Below are 17274 nucleotides of genomic sequence, written 5' to 3' on the forward strand. Positions count from 1 at the left end.
GGCTCAGTCGGCATCTGACTCTTGATTTTGACTCAAGTCATGATCCCAGTGTCGTGGGATTGAGCCCCCGCATCAGACGCCACGCTGAGCATAGGGCCTGTTTGGGACTTTCTCTCTCTCTCTCTCTCTCTCTCTCTCTCTCTCTCTCTCCCTCTGCCCCTCTCCCCTGCTTGCACTCTCTCTCTGTCTTAAAAAAAATCATTTTTTATTATAAAATCAGTATGTGTTAATTTGCTGAGAACCCAGAGAAGCAAAACAGAAACATAAAAAGCAGCACAGCCCTCCCCCGCATCTGCATGTTTACAGTAACAACTACTTATTGAATGGTATAAGCTAGGCGGAGTGCTAAGCCTATCCTGTGCATTTTTAAATTGAATCCACACAACCCTATACAATAGATATTATTTAAACCTCCAGCAGATAATTAAACAGTCTCACAGAGGGTAAGTGTACAGTCAATAGGGAACAGAGCTGGGATGTGCACACACACCTCTCACCATGGACTAGAAGACTTTATTCTCTGTTAAGGGGCTTTCAGGCAGCAGAGGGAGCTGAGGAGCTCTTTCCAGCCCCTACATCTCAATCCTACAGCAGCCCCCCACTCTGGCATTCCTGCCTTGTTGGCCAACCCTGCCCATACCCACCTGCCCACCTGCACCAGCTTCTGCAGTCGCTTTGTCTTTGCAGCCACAGCAACACATGTGCATGTAGCCCCTGGGGTGGCTACACACCATGGACAGAACTCTTCCTATTAGGACTGCTGATATAGGAGCCAGAGGCCCTGCCCATCAGTACCTTACAGGGTGACCTTGGACAAGATCCTTGAGAGTTATTATTATTATATAACTCTCATGGGAATAATAGCAATCAGTTTGTCCTGTGGTTCTAAAGGAGGTAAGGTAGGGGTGCCCGGGTGCCTCAGCTGGTTAAGTGTCCAGCTTTGGCTCAGGTCATGATCTCACAGTTCATGGGCTCGAGCCCCACGTCAGGCTCCGTGCTGACAGCTCAGAGCCTGGAGCCTACTTCAGATTCTGTGTCTCGCTCTCTCTCTGATCTCCCCTGCTCGTGCTCTGTCTCTCTTTCTGTCTCAAAAATAAATACTAAACATTTTTTTAATAAAAAATAAAAACCTAAAGGAGGTAAAGTACACAAGACTATCATTACCGGTGGTTTAAATGACATAGAACAGTTACCGAGAAGGCAAGAATAAGCTGTATAAAACATGTTCGCAATGTGTACAGAGCATTTGATGACATGAGACAATAAGAACAGATACAGACAGACCACCATGACACCAAAGGTGCCTTAGTTGTGGAACAGGGATAGGCAAATGCATATTGATCAGAAAATTTACCCGACATGCCAACCCAGAGTAGGCAGGTTCCATGTGACATTGGATGAATTGGGGGGCTGGAACCACCCCCCATTCAATGTGTGAGGGTGCGACTGAGATTGGGCTGGAGTCAGGAGAGCCTGGGCCAAGAACACAGGCCTGATTTTTCATCTGGTGCGGCCCTTCCTGGAAGAGGCTGAGTCCCAAGATCCCGGCCTGTTTTGGACTTTCTGGAACCTGGAAAAACATCCCATAGGCTTTGTCTCTTTGAACCTCAGAATAAGAAGACTAAACAGCAACAAGAGAAGAGAGTGGGCCAAGGCTTGCAATCTCCACATCTAAGCACGTCAGCCCCACCAGCCCGAAGTGGTCAAATCAAGCTGCTGACTTGTCATCTCATGGCCCTTCTGGGTCTCACATCCTGCGGGCTTGGTTTTTTTTGTTTGTTTGTTTTTTTGGTTTTTTTTTGTTTAATGTTTATTTAAAGAGAGAAAGCATGTAAGCAAGGGAGGGGCAGAGAGAGGGGGACAGAGGATCTAAAGCAGCCTCTGTGCTAAGAACACAGAGCCCCATGAGGGGCTTGAACTCACGAACCATGAGATCATGACCTGAGTTGAAGTCAGATGCCTAACTGACTGAGCCACCCAGGCACCCCTGCCCTGTGGTTTTAATAGCCATCTCCTGCAACAGGAAGAAGAAAGTACCATATTTCTCCTGGGCTTTGACAGGCTCTTAAAACAATGCTGTTTCTGTTTCAGATGATGATACCCTGAAATGATCTGCCCATCCCTACAGCTTCTCATGCACCCAGTCAATAATTAATTGACCAACTCACATTCCTAGAAAGGACACTGTTGAAGACCCAGTGCTGTGTTGGGCCTATGAGGTTGCTCAGAGGTTCACAACCCTGTCCCTGTCCTCAAGGAGGTTAGCCTCCAGATGGTGTTTCAGTCACCTTGGAGCTCACCATGGGCACAGGAAGAAAAAAAAAAAAAAAAAAAAAAAAGTACAGGAAATGCCTTCCTTGGTGTCAGCCTGAGGACATTTGCCTATGTCTGGAAATGTTTACATGGGGATTGCACCGTATGGAGCGTTACACCACATACATCTGCCTTTGCAGTTGTATTGTCCTTGCATATTTCCATGGGCTGAGAAAGGGAAGACAAGGAACGTTCCTGGGCTCCTCCTGTGGGTCAGCACTGTACCAACAGCTGACTGGGATTATTCATCCTCACACTGCCTCGTGGGAAGCTTCAGGAATCTGCTGTGCAGGGGGCAGATCTCAGCTCTGAGAGGCAGGAGTGCTGAGCTCAGGGGGCTGGAGCTGAGAGTGCGGGTCTGTTAGCTATTGGTTGTGGGGGTTAGCCATAAGGTGACGAGGCATGTTTCCAGCTCATTAAGGGCCTTGGGTGCTGGCTAAGGAAGTTTCTCCTGGCTGCTGAGCTGATCAAGTCTGTGGGGAAGCTCTGTGGCAGCTGTGTGAGGGCTGGCAGGAAGAGGGGGAGGGACTACAGAACAAGGCTAGAGGAGAGGGCTCCGGAAGGGCAAATCTGATGTCCTTCTCCTCCTCCTCCCCACACACAGAAGAATGGTCTCTGGACTCAAGTAAGTCATTTTAATAACCCAGCTTTAGATTTTAGACCCAAGCAGTGGCCCCTATATTAATTTGGATAGTCAAAATTGGCCACATTGAGACAGCTGAGCGAGGGGAGCTTGTGCTGTGAGCAGCAGCCTGGCTAGGTGACTGCTACGAGGACAAACGGAGGAGATTTGGCACCATGACTGAGGGAGCACCCGGGGAGAGGTGGGGGGAAGGCGCTAATTGTAGATTTAGGCAGGCCTGGTTCTGAAATCTGCCCCTGCCATTTATGAGCCATAATACCTGGAAAACATCATTTAAGCTCGTTGGTCCTCTTTCCCTCACCTGTAAATAGATTTCATCATCCCCCTCTTGCATGATTATGGAATTAGAGTATTCAAAGTGCCTAGCACACGGTTGGCGCTCAGTGAATGCAGCTAGTGTGACTTCTCCTAGTGGCTCCCCAGTGCTGGCCCCATCAGCCTGGTCTGCCCTGTAGAGTAACAGTGCCTTTTAGTGGCTGAACAGGGAATGACAGGTCTTCTAGGTGCCCGGGCCCTGCTTCTGCCCCACCCCACATCCCACAGGCTACAAGTCTCCATTGTCCTACACAATCAGAGCTGACAACAACTCAGACCCAGCCAGCATGCACCTCTCAAAAGAGCCCAAACCCCACTCTGGTCAGCAGGGGACAGGCTTCGTTGTTCTAGTACTGGAGGACTTCAAACCCGGTGGGTTCTGAATCTTGGTCTAGGAAGAAAACACAACCTTGAGTAGCTTGGGAACAGTTTTCTAGAAATGGCCATGACCTCCACGAAGAATCGTGTGAGTTGAAAGCAAAATTCCAGCTGCACAGCCAGGCATTCCCCAGCAAAACAAGGAGGAAAGCCATTCAACAAACACCAGGCACCGTCCGGGTCGCTGGTTCCACCAGGCTGCAGATACCACCGCCAGCAAGCACATAGCCCTGCTTTCCCAGGTAGCTGACCATTTAGTGGGATAAAGACATCAGCCAAACAGTCACCCGGATATATAACTGCAGACCATAATAAGGTCATGAAGGAAAGGTTCAGGGTGCTGAGTTCACCATGGACCAGATAAGGGGCTCCCACAGGCCTCAGGAGCACCTCACTAGTTAAGGTGCCGCCCCTAGGCTCTGTGCACTTAGCATATATTTGAATGTTCACTACATTTTGGAGGTGGGATGACATGGCTCCGTGCTGTCTACCCCTCAAATTGGTAGACAGGAGTCAGAGAAGTCACCAAAGGATGAACAGGCATTAGTAAGTGCTGGTTTTTAAAAAGAGCATGCCCAGAAGCAGTTCAAAGGTCCTGAGGTGGGATCCCATGGAGCATCTTGGTGCACAGAAATCAAGGGTAGTGGCAGTAACTCTGGAGCAATAGGCAGGGGCCAGGCCATGAGGCATCGGGGGTCATAATCAAGAGTGCAGATGTCACATTTAGTGCTTCTGCCTCCCTGTCACCCACCCACCCACCCACCCACCCACTCGCCTGCTGGGACAAGCCCCTCATGCTGCCTTCCTCTTCCCCTCACTGCCCAGGGTGCTTCTGTTAAGTCTTTTCTGGACTCCATCCTTTTTTCCCTTCTCTCTGTAGCAACCTATCAAATGTGTCAGAGATTTTTTTTCCCTTTCTTCCTTCCTCTCTTCTTTCCACAGAAAATCCTAAGTAAAAACTGGCATTCAAAACCAAAGTCCCATGCCTAAGCTGCAAGGATTTCTTGCCAGCCCTGTGTGCCCTGTGCTGGGCCTGGGGATGAGAGAGAAGATATGCTCGAGAAAATATGCTCCTTCCTTACCCCTAAGGGCTTCTCATCTTGTCCTGAATCCAGAGACTGCCTCTCAGCTATGCACTACTACATTCTGAGCCCTGTTGTTGGAAACACTTATAAATGCTCCCTCTCTTTCTGAACATTCAGGTCCCCACGCGGTAATCAACCTGGTGGGCAGTCAGTTCATCTGGCAAATGGCTTGAGGTACACAGGAAGGGGCACTGTACCTGGAGCCAAACGCCTGGGTTTGTAACCTGGCTCTGCCATTTTTCAAAACTGTGTGTCCTTAAATTTTTTGACTTCTCGGGGCTTTGGTTTCTTCTTTGATAAAGTGGGGAATAACGAATAACAGGACTTTCCTGCCTACCTTGCAGAGGGTTTACGAGGATCAGATGAGGCACTGCAGTGGTCCCCACATAAGGCTTCTGTGACAGGTGGCAACTGTGAGGACATTTTCACCAGCCCAGGGTGAGATGAGGAAAATAAGGTCAGCGGAGGGAGGCGTTCACAAAGGTAGATTTATTCAAGGGGAAGGACTGGCCATTATTCTGAGATTGTGTCCTTCTTTGCATTGAAACTGCATTTGTTTCATGAAATGATGTTAGAAGATTTTTATGAATGTTTTCACTTCACAAAATAAAAGGGTAACTATTCAGTTTGGGGGGAAACTCACTGCTCTGTGAAAACCCAAATCCACCCGAGTAAGTGAACCCTCTGCAAACCACAGGTACTACTCTTGCTGCCCCACCTCCTGGACTCCTGGCCACAGCCCTCTCATCCTGGAGTTAAAAGCAAAGTTTCTGGAACCCAACTGTTAGGGCTTCAACACCGATGATACACTTTCTAGCTGTGTGTGATTGTGGACACGTTGCTTATGCTTGAGTTTCAGTATCTATAGTGAAGACTAAATGTAAGGGACGTGAAACAGCGCGTGGCACCTATGGACACCGATGAATGTGAGCTGTGATTATTATATTATTTTTCCTCCCAGCCCCAGCTCACCAGGTCACAGCTGCCTGTGCCAAGCCTTGCGTCATTATGCCCTCGGGTTCTCTTTCTCCATCTCCAAGGCCTTTCTAGATCTGCCTTTAGGGGCCAAGAAGCCATTGGTTTCTCATAGCAAGTTCTGGGAAAGGAAATGTACAGGACTGTTCCTAATAAGCAGAAAGAAGAAGAGGGGTTTTAACTCTACTGTGGTGTGTGTGTGTGTGTGTGTGTGTGTGTGTGTGTGTGTGTGTGTGTTTTCCTTTCCACCTAAAACTCTGTCCATTGACTTGCAAATGAGGAATTGCTTTCAGGTTTTCAGCCATCTTTTGCCACAGCTAAGCCCGGAAGTGAACTTGGAAGCTGAAGACTTGAGAGGGGCACGTGCTTGGCAGAGACCAGGTGTTTTGGTTTGTTTTAAGAGAATCCTTTTCTACTTCGGTTTCCCCTTTTCAGGACACAGACTCAAGACCTCTTCCGCTTGTGGCAGACATGCGTGCTCTCCATCATTCGCTAACAAGACGTCACAGCATCTGTCTCCCTTGTGATTAAAAACGTGCGGGGAGCTAGAACACACATATGCCTCAAATGCTTCTGTTCCAATAAGAGAAAACTCACAGCTGGCCCTGGGCTGGGGCCAGCCCATCCAGATCTGAGCATAGGAAGACAAGAGGCTTGGTCCTGAACTTCCAGAACAAGCTGAAAACACCAGCTAGCCCCCGATTCCACTCTCCGTGGGAGCTGGCCACTGACGCCACCGTGGAGCCCACAGAGGTAATGCCCTTTTGCTCTTGCTTATAGCTTGTGGTATCTGCATAATTGACAATGGAAAGTTTGTCAGCAAAGGCGTTTCCGTATTTTTTTATACTTTGAACAATATAAATAATGGACACCGCAAGGTTTTTTGTTAGACTCTCTACTCTTTTTGTCCCTAAGTGCACTAAAAAGCACACAGAGGGTTTTTCCTTTCAGAGGTGCTTTAATCCAGGCCTGGCTCCAGGATTTATTTGTGGTTCCCTGGGCTCTGCCCTCTCTCCTGCACTGCCCACACCCCTAGCCTGGTGGCCAGATGGCTCAGGCAAGCCACAGATGTCCCCAGGAAAAGAGGAAACAGGTCTAACCCAACATTAGAGGCAAGACTCCTACGGGGCACCTGGGTGGCTCAGTTGGTTGAGCGTCTGACTTTGGCTTCGGTCACGATCTTGCTGTTCGTGAGTTTGAGCCCCGCATCGGGCTCTGTGCTGACCACTCAGAGCCTGGAGCCTGCTTCAGATTCTGTGTCCCCCTCTCTCTCTGCCCCTCCCCTGCTTGTGCTCTGTCTCTCTCTGTCTCTCAAAAATAAATAAATATTAAAAAAAAATAAAAAAACAATTAGAAGCAAGACTCCTGAGAGTCCCCCTAACTGAACAACCCAGGACATAGGGGCCCCCGTGAAAGCACTGCTCAGAGGAATGGAGGGTGCCCACTGGCTGTGCCGACCAGAGACCCCAGGAGCTGGGGCTTGGGCCCCCTTCTCCTGCTGGATGTGGGCTCCTTGAGGAAGGGGTGGACACGAAGGCTGAGGGAGGGGCACGAGCAATGCCCACTACTCAGTCATTCTTGAGCTTTGGAAACTACATAAAAGTAATGGACACTCTCCCTTGAAAACTGAACTTATACCAATGACATAAAACTGTGCCTCCAAATTTAGAGGGTTTGTGGGCTCTTGAAGTCCACCTCTGGGGGCTAAGAACGCCTCCACTGCCCTATTTGGCTCAGCAGCTGTTACAACATGCCAACTTGGAAGAGCTCACACCTTTCTGCCCACTCGTCCTCTGAAACCTTCCGGGGTCCTCCCTCATCTGAATGTCCCCTCCACCTGGTGCCACTGTCCCTCTGCACCTTAGTTCTGCCACCTCCTCACTGCTCCTTGAGGTTTCCTGCAGGTAGCCTTTGAGACTGTCCCTCCTCTACCTGATTGCTTTTCCTGCTTTCTCTTTCAGACTAAACACTACCCTAAAAGCTGAGCCCACCCAGAGACACCCCCCTGCCACAGAGCCCAGTCTTATCTGAAGCCTGTAGCTCCTTCCCTCATGGTTCCCATGGAACACTGTGCTCTGGCTGTCAACTGGCTCATAGAACAGAAGGATCTCTAACTTGCTCAACAGCAGAATAGGCCTCCTTGTTCCCAGACTCCTTCACTCCAGCAGGACCTCGGTGCACAGTCACTGAGCATTTGCTCAGCTCCATCCTCTCCTAGTTTGTCCACATCTTCTCATTCTGTCTCCCTCCACCCTGGCTGGACTGTGGAACTCAGCCAGGTGCCATGATCCACACGGGGAGGGGACATGTGACTCTGGCCTCCCCAGCATAGGCCCTAAATAGCTGAGCCAGCAGGGCCTGGAGCATGCATGTTATTGGTTTTACTGACTACAAGTCTTTATGACCATCCAGGACTCAGATAAGTAGCAAATTATCCCCCAAGTTACTCCCTTAGCGTCTCCGACCCTGAGAGGGCATGCAGCCTCCAAGAACCACAAACCATGCAGTGGGATTTCAATGGAAGGAAGTAAGAATCTGTGGCACGTGTTCTCTGTTTAATTGAACACATTGTCTTAGAACATCTACCACCTGCCTGGAATTGTTCTAGAAAGTAAGGATACATCAGCAAACCGACAAAGTCACCATCCTTCTAGAATGTCCCTTCTAGAGAAGAAAGGTAGACAATAAACAAATAAGTGTAATATTTAGTATGCTGGATGGTGAAAGTAGTTTGAAGGAAAATAAAGTTGAGGAATGGGAAAGGGGACGAAGGAAGTAAGAGCAGGTTTGGAATGCTCAGCAGTGTGGTCAGAGTTCATTGATGGAGTGACATTTGAGCAAAGGCCTGAAAGAGAGGAGGGATCAAGCCCTGCAGAGAGGTGGGGGAAGGGCTTTCCAGGCAGGGGGAGAGCAAGTGCAAAGGACCCGTGGTGGGGACAGGTCCAGGGTGATGGAGAACAGTGTGGAGGGCTGAGTGGCCACAGCAGAGTCAAAGTACTTGGTGTCCAGGCCTGGGTTTGGCCTTCAGAGCAATTCAAGGGAAGGGGACAACACAGCCCTTCACCTCAGAGAAGGAAGGAGCCTCTAAAGCCCACACAGCAAACGTGGCAATAATAGCTCACCTAGAAAAGAGAGAGTCCAAGTCCATGCTACACAAGCTCAGAAGAGAAAGCTCAGGACTCTGGAGCAGGCAGAGAGGGCTTCAAGGGACGGTAGAGACCAGCTGAGGAGGCACTGGACAGGCAGGGAGGAAGGGAGCTGGGGCACAGTGCACACTGTGGGGCATTCTGATCAACTATCAGCCATGCTCCCTGTGAATAAGTCTCTGAAATTATTGCAGCTTGGGATTTGGCGAGACAAATCAATAGAGGTTCGTAATGTGCAGGTATTTTCTCCCAGGAAGAGAAATTCTATATCAAGGCTTCTGTCTTTTCTCATTACAAAAGTCCTATTGCTGTACAGTATGAATGTCTTCTGGACATCAGCATTAAAGGAGGGAGTGGGGATTTATAGTAGGAGAGACTGACCAGCAAAGGAGCCTGGACTGCCCAGAGCAGCCTCTACAGCGAGACTCAGGAGCTGCCCTTCCCCCAGAACCCTCAAGGGTTCTCTGTGCCACAAATCTTTCCTGCCTGATCGAAGGCAAATAACCCTGGGAGAATCATATTCCGAGCCCATCACACACTTATGCCTGCTGTCTTCCTTAGTTCATTGTTTTATTCATTTGATTATTCACCAATTCATTCAACAAATTTTTATTCTTATTATTCTGAGGTTGTCAGTGGCTACCTACTCTCACCCCATGGCCCCTTGAGAAGTTCATCTGAAGCCATGAAAACCTGATAAATCATCTTTAATAAGAGCCCAGTAACTTCAGATGCCATATGGACAGAACCAGAAGAGGGTCCCTACCGTCTGCTACCACCAGGGCTAGCTCCCTATGGTGGTATGAATGAAATGAAAATACAGGGTCTCGGGGTGCCTCGCTGGCTCAGTCGGAAAAGCACAAGACTCTTGATCTCAGGCTCATGAGTTAGAACCCCACACAGGGTGAAGAGATTACATACATACATACATACATAATACATACATACATACATACATACATTTAAAGAAAACACAGGGTCCCTTATTCAAAAAGCAAGGAAAGAGGTGCCTCAGTAGTGCATATGACTCCTGATCTCAGGGTTGTGAGTTCAAGCCCCATGTTGAGTGTAGAGCTTACTTAAAAAAAAACCGGGGCTCCTGGGTGGCTCAGTTAAGCGTCTGACTGTCAGTTTCAACTCAGGTCATGATCTCATGGTTCGTGAGTTCGAGTCCCACATTGAGTTCTGTGCTGACCGTGCAGAGCCTGCTTGGGATTCTCTCTCTCTCTCTCTCTCTCTCTCTCTCAAAATAAATAAACTTAAAAAATTAAAAAAATTAAAAAACTGCAAAAAGGAAGGAAAACATGCCATTAAAAGCATTAAAATATGAAACTTTCTTTTCTTCCATGGTCTCTCTTTCTCACACTCCCGTGGTGTTTCTTATCTGCTATCCCTGCTTTGGGCACAGGGATGTTTGTAAGATGAGTGCAAGCCCTCACAGACGCTGAGGGTGAGCTGCCCGCTGACTGCATGAGCACACACAGCCCATCAGCTCTGGGATTCCTCCTTTAGCCAGCCACCAGACTGACATGCCATGCTCCAGGCAAAACCCACGATGGATGGGAGAGCCCTAAAAGGATTAAACCTCTGTGCCAGGACATGCTCAGTACCTGGAGCAGCTGTGGTAAGGGATTCACCCCTGCTGCTGCCTGCCTAATGTACTGTGGCACTGGCAGCCCTGGGTACACATGCTCAACTGTCATTCTCCCTGTACCTACATGCAGGCCCCTACCCAGGGCAGGGGGTGACAGCAGTGAGGGCATGCATGAGGGCAGGGAGAGGGGAGCTAGGCAGGACCAGGGCAACCAGGGAGCAGAGGACAGCCAAGAGCCCATCCCAACCAAAGAGGCAGAGAGGCAGTGAGAGGCAGACCATTCATGAGCGGAGTCTCCAAGCCCCAATGCACACTTCTTTGTGCCATCAGACTTTATTTACAAAATGTAAATTCAAAGATAACATTATGAAGAAGGGTAAAATTATGCTTAAAATTATATTGTTTAATAATTCTTTTTTTGAGAGAGAGAGAGAGTGCTGGGGATAGGGGCAGAGAGAGAGAGAGAGAGAGAGAGAGAGAGAGAGAGCATCTCAAGCAGGTTCCATACTTAGTGAGGAACCTGACGTGGGGCTGGATCCCACAGCTCTAGGATCATGACCTGAGCCAAAATCAAGAGTCAGAACTGAATGAGTCACCCAGGTGCCCCTTGTTTAATAATTCTTGAAATGATTAAAAGTCAAAGTATCAAGATCGTGACCACAGAGCATAAACTCCAAGTGCAAGACCCTTTTTTTGAGAGAGCGAGAGCAAGAGTGCATGTGTGCACGTGGGCTCACGCACGAGAAAGGGGGGAGGGGCAGAGGGAGAGGGAGAGAGGATCTTAGGCAGGCTCATGCTCAGTGCAGAGCCCAACTCAGGACTCGAACCCACAAACCAGGAGATCATGACCTGAGCCGAAATCAAGAATCAGATGCTTAACTGACTAAGCCCCCCAGTCATCCAGTGCTGGACCCTTTTGAGTGTAGGCCCTTGCAAGCATGGGGCCTATGTGATCACACTGGTTGCACACCTATGGAACCAACTGGGCGACAACTTTCAATACATGTGTCTTATGGTTTAGGTCCTCTGCAAAGTCTGTTGCTTCCATTATCTCCTATCAGGGCTGAGATGGGTCCTCATCTGGCATTAGGAGAGACATGAGGCTCCCCACTGTAGTAATAAAAATATCAGCCAAGGCCTGAGGAGTAATGGCTGAGCATCCTCAGATTCGGATCACTGCTGCCTCATCAGCTTCTTCCAGATGCTGAAGGCACCTCAGGGTTTTGGGGCCTGGTTTGTTTGTGTCAGATATAATAACTTGCGTGGTAATCGCTTTTAAAAATTGGATATGCTTCCATTTGCCAGCCTCTGAAATCAGACCCATGTTTCATGTTTCCCAGTGTGCCTTTGAGAAAAATACATAAACCCATAAACACTTTCCTTTTTTCTCTCCAAGGAGCAGTTTAATCCCAATACTTAATACCACCGATTACTGGGGAGCTGTGCTGAAGACACCTTCTCTCTTAGGCTCCATTTCTCATCCTAAGGGACTTAATGAATATGCACCCACACTTCATTATGGGAAATTTCAAAAGCCTCTGAAGAAAACGAAAGCAGATTTTGAGTGACACCTTATAAGAGAATAGAGAGGAAATACTAGCAGAATTTTCAATCTTGATTTTATAATCCATTTGCCGAGATCTGGTTTTACAAGAATAAAGAAAAGCCCCTAAGCATAGTAGCTTGTTTTAATACCCAAATACATTAGCAGGCAACTGAGAGCATCTAACTTGAGATATTTGGTCATACAAGTATATCTGAATAAATCCTGAATCTCTGCTGGGCCCTTGTGCTTTGTCTGCACAGAAGCTGGCACCTGTGAGCCTGGCAACTGTGGCAGAGTCGGGAATCAGCAATGCCAGGGCCACGGTCAATGGTGTAGTGGGAAAGTTCCTTCAAAGGGCTTTTTGGCCAACAGGTATAGAGCCAGGAGCCAGGGGAAGAATATGGCGGACTTTCCATAGTGCACGCAGCCCCAGACCGCACGTTCCTATCCTCAGAGCACTGCAGAGTCTCTGAGGGGAGCTCTCCAGGCCGGTAGCTGGTGCTCAGAGTCATTGTTCCTTGAACATTTACACCAGTCTGACCCAATTTGCTAAGCACAGGCAGGAGAAGCTAGATATACCTCCTTAAATTCGAAGCCAAAGACACTCAGGGGTATTTTCTGAGGGGTCCTGGTGGTTGGACAATCGTTCCGTGCTTGATTTGCCTCCTGCCTCACGTTGAGTCTTTTCTGTCTTTCCCAAATGTGGGAAAGGACTTGGGTGGGAGTCGTCCTTGGTTTTGATGCACTACACCACACTCAGCCAGCAGAGGGCAGCACTGCATTTTGGAATGGCAGTTTGAGAACCTTTAAGGAACTCGGATAAATGTGAGCCTCCCACCCTACCCACTTCATATTCTTCGTTTAAACCTTTGTTTTCTTCTGTTTACTGTTCTGGGCAACCTTAAAGCTATCCGAAATTATTCCGTTGCTGTTGTGAAGGAAAGATTTTATTTCCTCATTGGGATGGACTTGAGCAAAATTATACCATGGTAGACCACCCACCCTCAGGCAAGCCCAGCTGGATTTTCTTTACCTCCTTCAAAGTCATATGCATTCTCATATCCTTTCTCTCTCTCTCTCCTCCCCCTCTCTCCCTCCCTTCCTAAATGCAGAGTTTGCTCCCCATTAAAATGAATGTCAGGCATGGGTAAGCAGGTGAGGAAAACATGTGAGGAGGTAGACCAGGTCAAGCCAGTAAGTCTGAGTCTGAATCTCTGGTTCCAGAAACACCAGTGCCTCTGCCCTGAGGTCCTGCTTCCTAACTCTGAACCCAGCTCTCCTTGGCAGTGACAGTCATGGCTTCCAAACTGTTTCCTAATCATGCCATGACTGAGCCTGTGTAAATGGGCCTTGTGAGTGCCAGAGAAATTCCTTTATGGGACATGTTTTCCTTCACCCTGTCTCAATTCACAATTAGCTAAATCTTGGCCAAAGCTACATGCTAGTATTTGGCTGTGGGATCCCCTCCTTGCCCCATTCTCCACCTTCTGGGCTCCTTCTGGGAACCAGTGCCCTTTCTCAAGATCTGATGGAATCGAGAGGAGGGTTTCTTTGCAGGCTGTTTTCCTCAAGTTTTACCTCTGCCTCTCTCATCTGGTGGGGTGTGTTTCTCCACCAGAAGTCCTGCTAGGGAAAAAGAAAACTCATTCACCATTCACAGCAAGGTGTTTGTTTTTTTTAAAAAACTGCTTTTTTTTTTTTTTTAATAATCTCTACACCAAACATGGGGCTTGAACTCACAACCCCAAGATCAAGAGTCCTGTGTCCCACTGACTGAGCCAGCCAGGTGCCATCTCAAGGTTTTCCCGTTTTAACTAGGGGACAATAAACCAAAGGAATTGAATTCTAAAGGTGAGACTCGTAGTTTTGGGGTGAGATATGTGTAAGAGGAGACTAGGCCACCATGTGGGGAGGTGCCTCTTCACCCCTCACGGAAACCAGCCTACAATCTAACCAGCTGATCCAGGGCCAGAAACACCCAGCCAGGTCTAGTAAGCAACCACTTCTGCCAGAGGTGATCTCATTGCAGTGGCTGGGTTCTCAATGATCTGTCCCAAGCACAGAATCACCTCTGATAACCTTTGCAGGTGATAGTTTATCTTGAGCAACTCCTGTATATTCCATACTAGGCAAAGCTCTGACGAGGATACAGTAAAAGAAGCCACAATCCCTCGAGAGGCCTTCCACCCACCTCCTACCAGAAACTACCTTCCCTCTCCATGTTTTTCTCATGGACTTTTAGTGGGTCATTTCAATAGTCCCACTCCATTGAGCAACACTGCATGCTCCCAAAGATGATGTCAGGCTTTATTACACACTCCCATTACAGACTTCTGCATGTAATATTTACATATGCACAGTTTCTTACCAAGGAACTCAAAGCCATTTATGGATCCTAGCCCTTTCGCTCCCATGGGAGCTCTGAAGGTAGAGAGGTGTGGGGCTCATTCTATCTGGGAACAAAGAGACTGAAAGAAATTTCCAGGTCTTCTCTAGTATCAGAAAAGAGTCTTCCAAGGTTAGTCATAGTTGCCAGTGTGTGCTTTATCAACATGTTGAGTTGATAATCCTAGGACCATCTTGTGAAACAAGCATGTGCAGAATGATAATCCTCATTCAGGAGCCAGTGTTCTACTGAATTCATCAGGCAAACTGAAACACTGTGGATTCTGTGATAGGGAGTCAGTGTAAGGACCGAGGCTTAAGAGCTTGCCTGAATGGCCAACCAGAGCCAGGCCTTGGCAAGTCCCAGAGGATGAGCGAAGGGTCTCAGGTAAAATGAGCAGTTAGAAGAACCTAGACATTTTCATTAAAATGGCAATTTGTTACCACACAGACACATGAGCAAAGGTGAAAACCCTGATGTGTGACAGCATATTTTGGGGAAATAACAAGAGGATAATGAGTTGGGTGGGAGATTGGATGCAAGTGCAAGTGCAGTATGAGAAGTAGCCAGGGACCAGGTCGGGGCCAAACCGTGCAGGTCCTGTGGACTTTAACAAAGATTCTTAGACTGTATTCTCAAGGGTCTCTGAACAGTTTTTGTTTTTTTTTTAATTTTTTTTTCAACGTTTATTTATTTTGGGGACAGAGAGAGACAAAGCATGAACGGGGGAAGGGCAGAGAGAGAGGGAGACACAGAATCAGAAACAGGCTCCAGGCTCTGAGCCATCAGCCCAGAGCCCGACGCGGGGCTCGAACTCACAGACCGCGAGATCGTGACCTGGCTGAAGTCGGACGCTTAACTGACTGCGCCACCCAGGCGCCCCTTTTTTTTTCTTTTTTTTTTTTTAATTTTTTTTTCAACGTTTATTTATTTTTGGGACAGAGAGAGACAAAGCATGAACGGGGGAAGGGCAGAGAGAGAGGGAGACACAGAATCAGAAACAGGCTAAGGGTCTCTGAACAGTTTAAGCAAGACACGGACCTGATCAGATTTGCATTTTGAAAGAATCACCAGGGCTGTGATGAAGAAAGTGAGTCAGAGAGGCCAGAGTAGGCGCCAGGAACAAGGCAGAAGGACTCAGGCAGGGGCCAGTAGTCTGGACTAGAAGGGTGGTAATGAAGGCAAAGAAAAATCAATGGATTCGAGAGCTTTTTAAGAGAAAAAAATCCCAGCAGGATGTGAAGAGAAAGGACCCAATGCTAGAAATTGGATTTCCCAATATAAACTTTGGTATCTAATAAAATTTTATATCCTTTGAACTGCTGGGTATCAGGGAGAGTAACAGAGTAAAGACGGAGTCTAATGTTGGAATTCTCAAATTCCTACTGTGTGCCAGGCACTGTCTGAAGCTCTTTTTTTTTAAAGATGTTTATTTATGTATTTATTTATTTAGACAGGCAGAGAACAAGTGGGGGGGGGGGTAGATGGGGGAAGGAGAATCCCAAGCTGGGTCTGTGCTGTCAGTGCAGAACCTGATGTGGGGCTCGAACCCATGAACCATGAGATCATTACCTGAGCTGAAATCAAGAGTTACACACTTAACCAACTGAGCCACCCAGGTGCCACTTAAGCTCTTCTAACTCATAGGATAATATGGGCTTTGGAATTAGAAGGATTCCATCTCTACATTTATCAGCTGTTTGACTTTGGACAATTTATTTAAACCTTCTCATCTATATAATGGAGTTAATAATGCCTTTCATTCAGGGTGGGAGGAATGGGCAAAATGGGTGAAGTGGGGAGAGGTTAAGTAATTTACCCATAATTTTCACTTCTGGTCATGATGGAGTAACAGGAATCAGATATTCCTTCTCACCATAAAAAAACAGAAAACTAGGCAAAAATGCGTAACAAATATGATTAGACATTGCACAATAGGCAACACAACTCTGCGATCCCTAAGAGAAGGGAAACACATGAAGTGATTGCCCTGGTTTTCTGCCTAGAAACACACTCTAGACCAGGGCACAGGGAGAGCCCAGGGGACTTCCTGACTTGAGAGAGAGACCAGAGTACAGGGGTGGAGGGTGGACAGTATTTGTAGGGCAGAATTCCAGAGGATCGAGTCACATTGAAGGTCCCCTTGAGTCTTTGCTCGAGTAAAGTATACATGAATAGAGTGGAACTCCATGAAACATGAACATTGAGAAGTGGAAGGTATGAGAGAAAAAAACCAAATGGAATTTGTAGAGATGGAATTAACAAGAATAGATAGTGCAAGAGAAAAAAATTACTGAACTTGAGACATAGCAATAGAAACCAGCCAAAGTGGAGCAGAGAAAAAGACTTAAAAAAACAAAGCCTCAATGATCCATGTGACAGTATCAGGTGATCCAGGGGCACCTGGGTGGCTCAGTCAGTTAAGCGTCTGACTCTTGATTTGGGCCCAGGTCATGATCTCACAGTTCATGAGATAGAGCTCCATGTGGGGCTCTGTGCTGACAGCACAGAGCCTGTTTAGGATTCTCTCTCTCTCTTCCTCACTCTCTGCCCCCTCCACCATGCACACTCCCCCCCCTCTCTCTTTCTCTCTCTCTCTCTCTCAAATAATACAATAAACTTAAAAAAAATCCAGTGATCTAACATAATTGAAGCCCCTCAAAAATGAGGGAGAGCAGAAAAAAATACTTGAAATAATAGCCAAAATGTTTCCAAATTTGATACTGTTTGAAGTAAAAAGAACAAAAGTTTTTTACCGTTTATAACATATGGGGTTTCGGGGCACCTGGGTGGCTCAGTCGGTTAAGCGTCCGACTTCAGTCAGGTCAGGATCTCGCGGTCCGTGAGTTCGAGCCCTGTGTCAGGCTCTGGGCTGATGGCTCAGAGCCTGGAG

The 17274-nt window shown here is 47.7% G+C and overlaps 1 long non-coding RNA gene across 1 annotated transcript; it reads left to right on the forward strand.

The window, feature by feature from the left end:
- The first annotated feature begins 2566 nt into the window (after positions 1-2566).
- LOC122496819 lies at positions 2567-12127 on the forward strand. The gene is made up of 3 exons (XR_006300955.1): positions 2567-2938; positions 6145-6462; positions 11846-12127. It is a non-coding gene; the product is annotated as an uncharacterized LOC122496819 (long non-coding RNA).
- The last annotated feature ends 5147 nt before the right edge of the window (positions 12128-17274 follow it).

The sequence above is a fragment of the Prionailurus bengalensis genome, chromosome A3, assembly GCF_016509475.1.
Source record: "Prionailurus bengalensis isolate Pbe53 chromosome A3, Fcat_Pben_1.1_paternal_pri, whole genome shotgun sequence".
Classification (NCBI taxonomy): domain Eukaryota; kingdom Metazoa; phylum Chordata; class Mammalia; order Carnivora; family Felidae; genus Prionailurus; species Prionailurus bengalensis.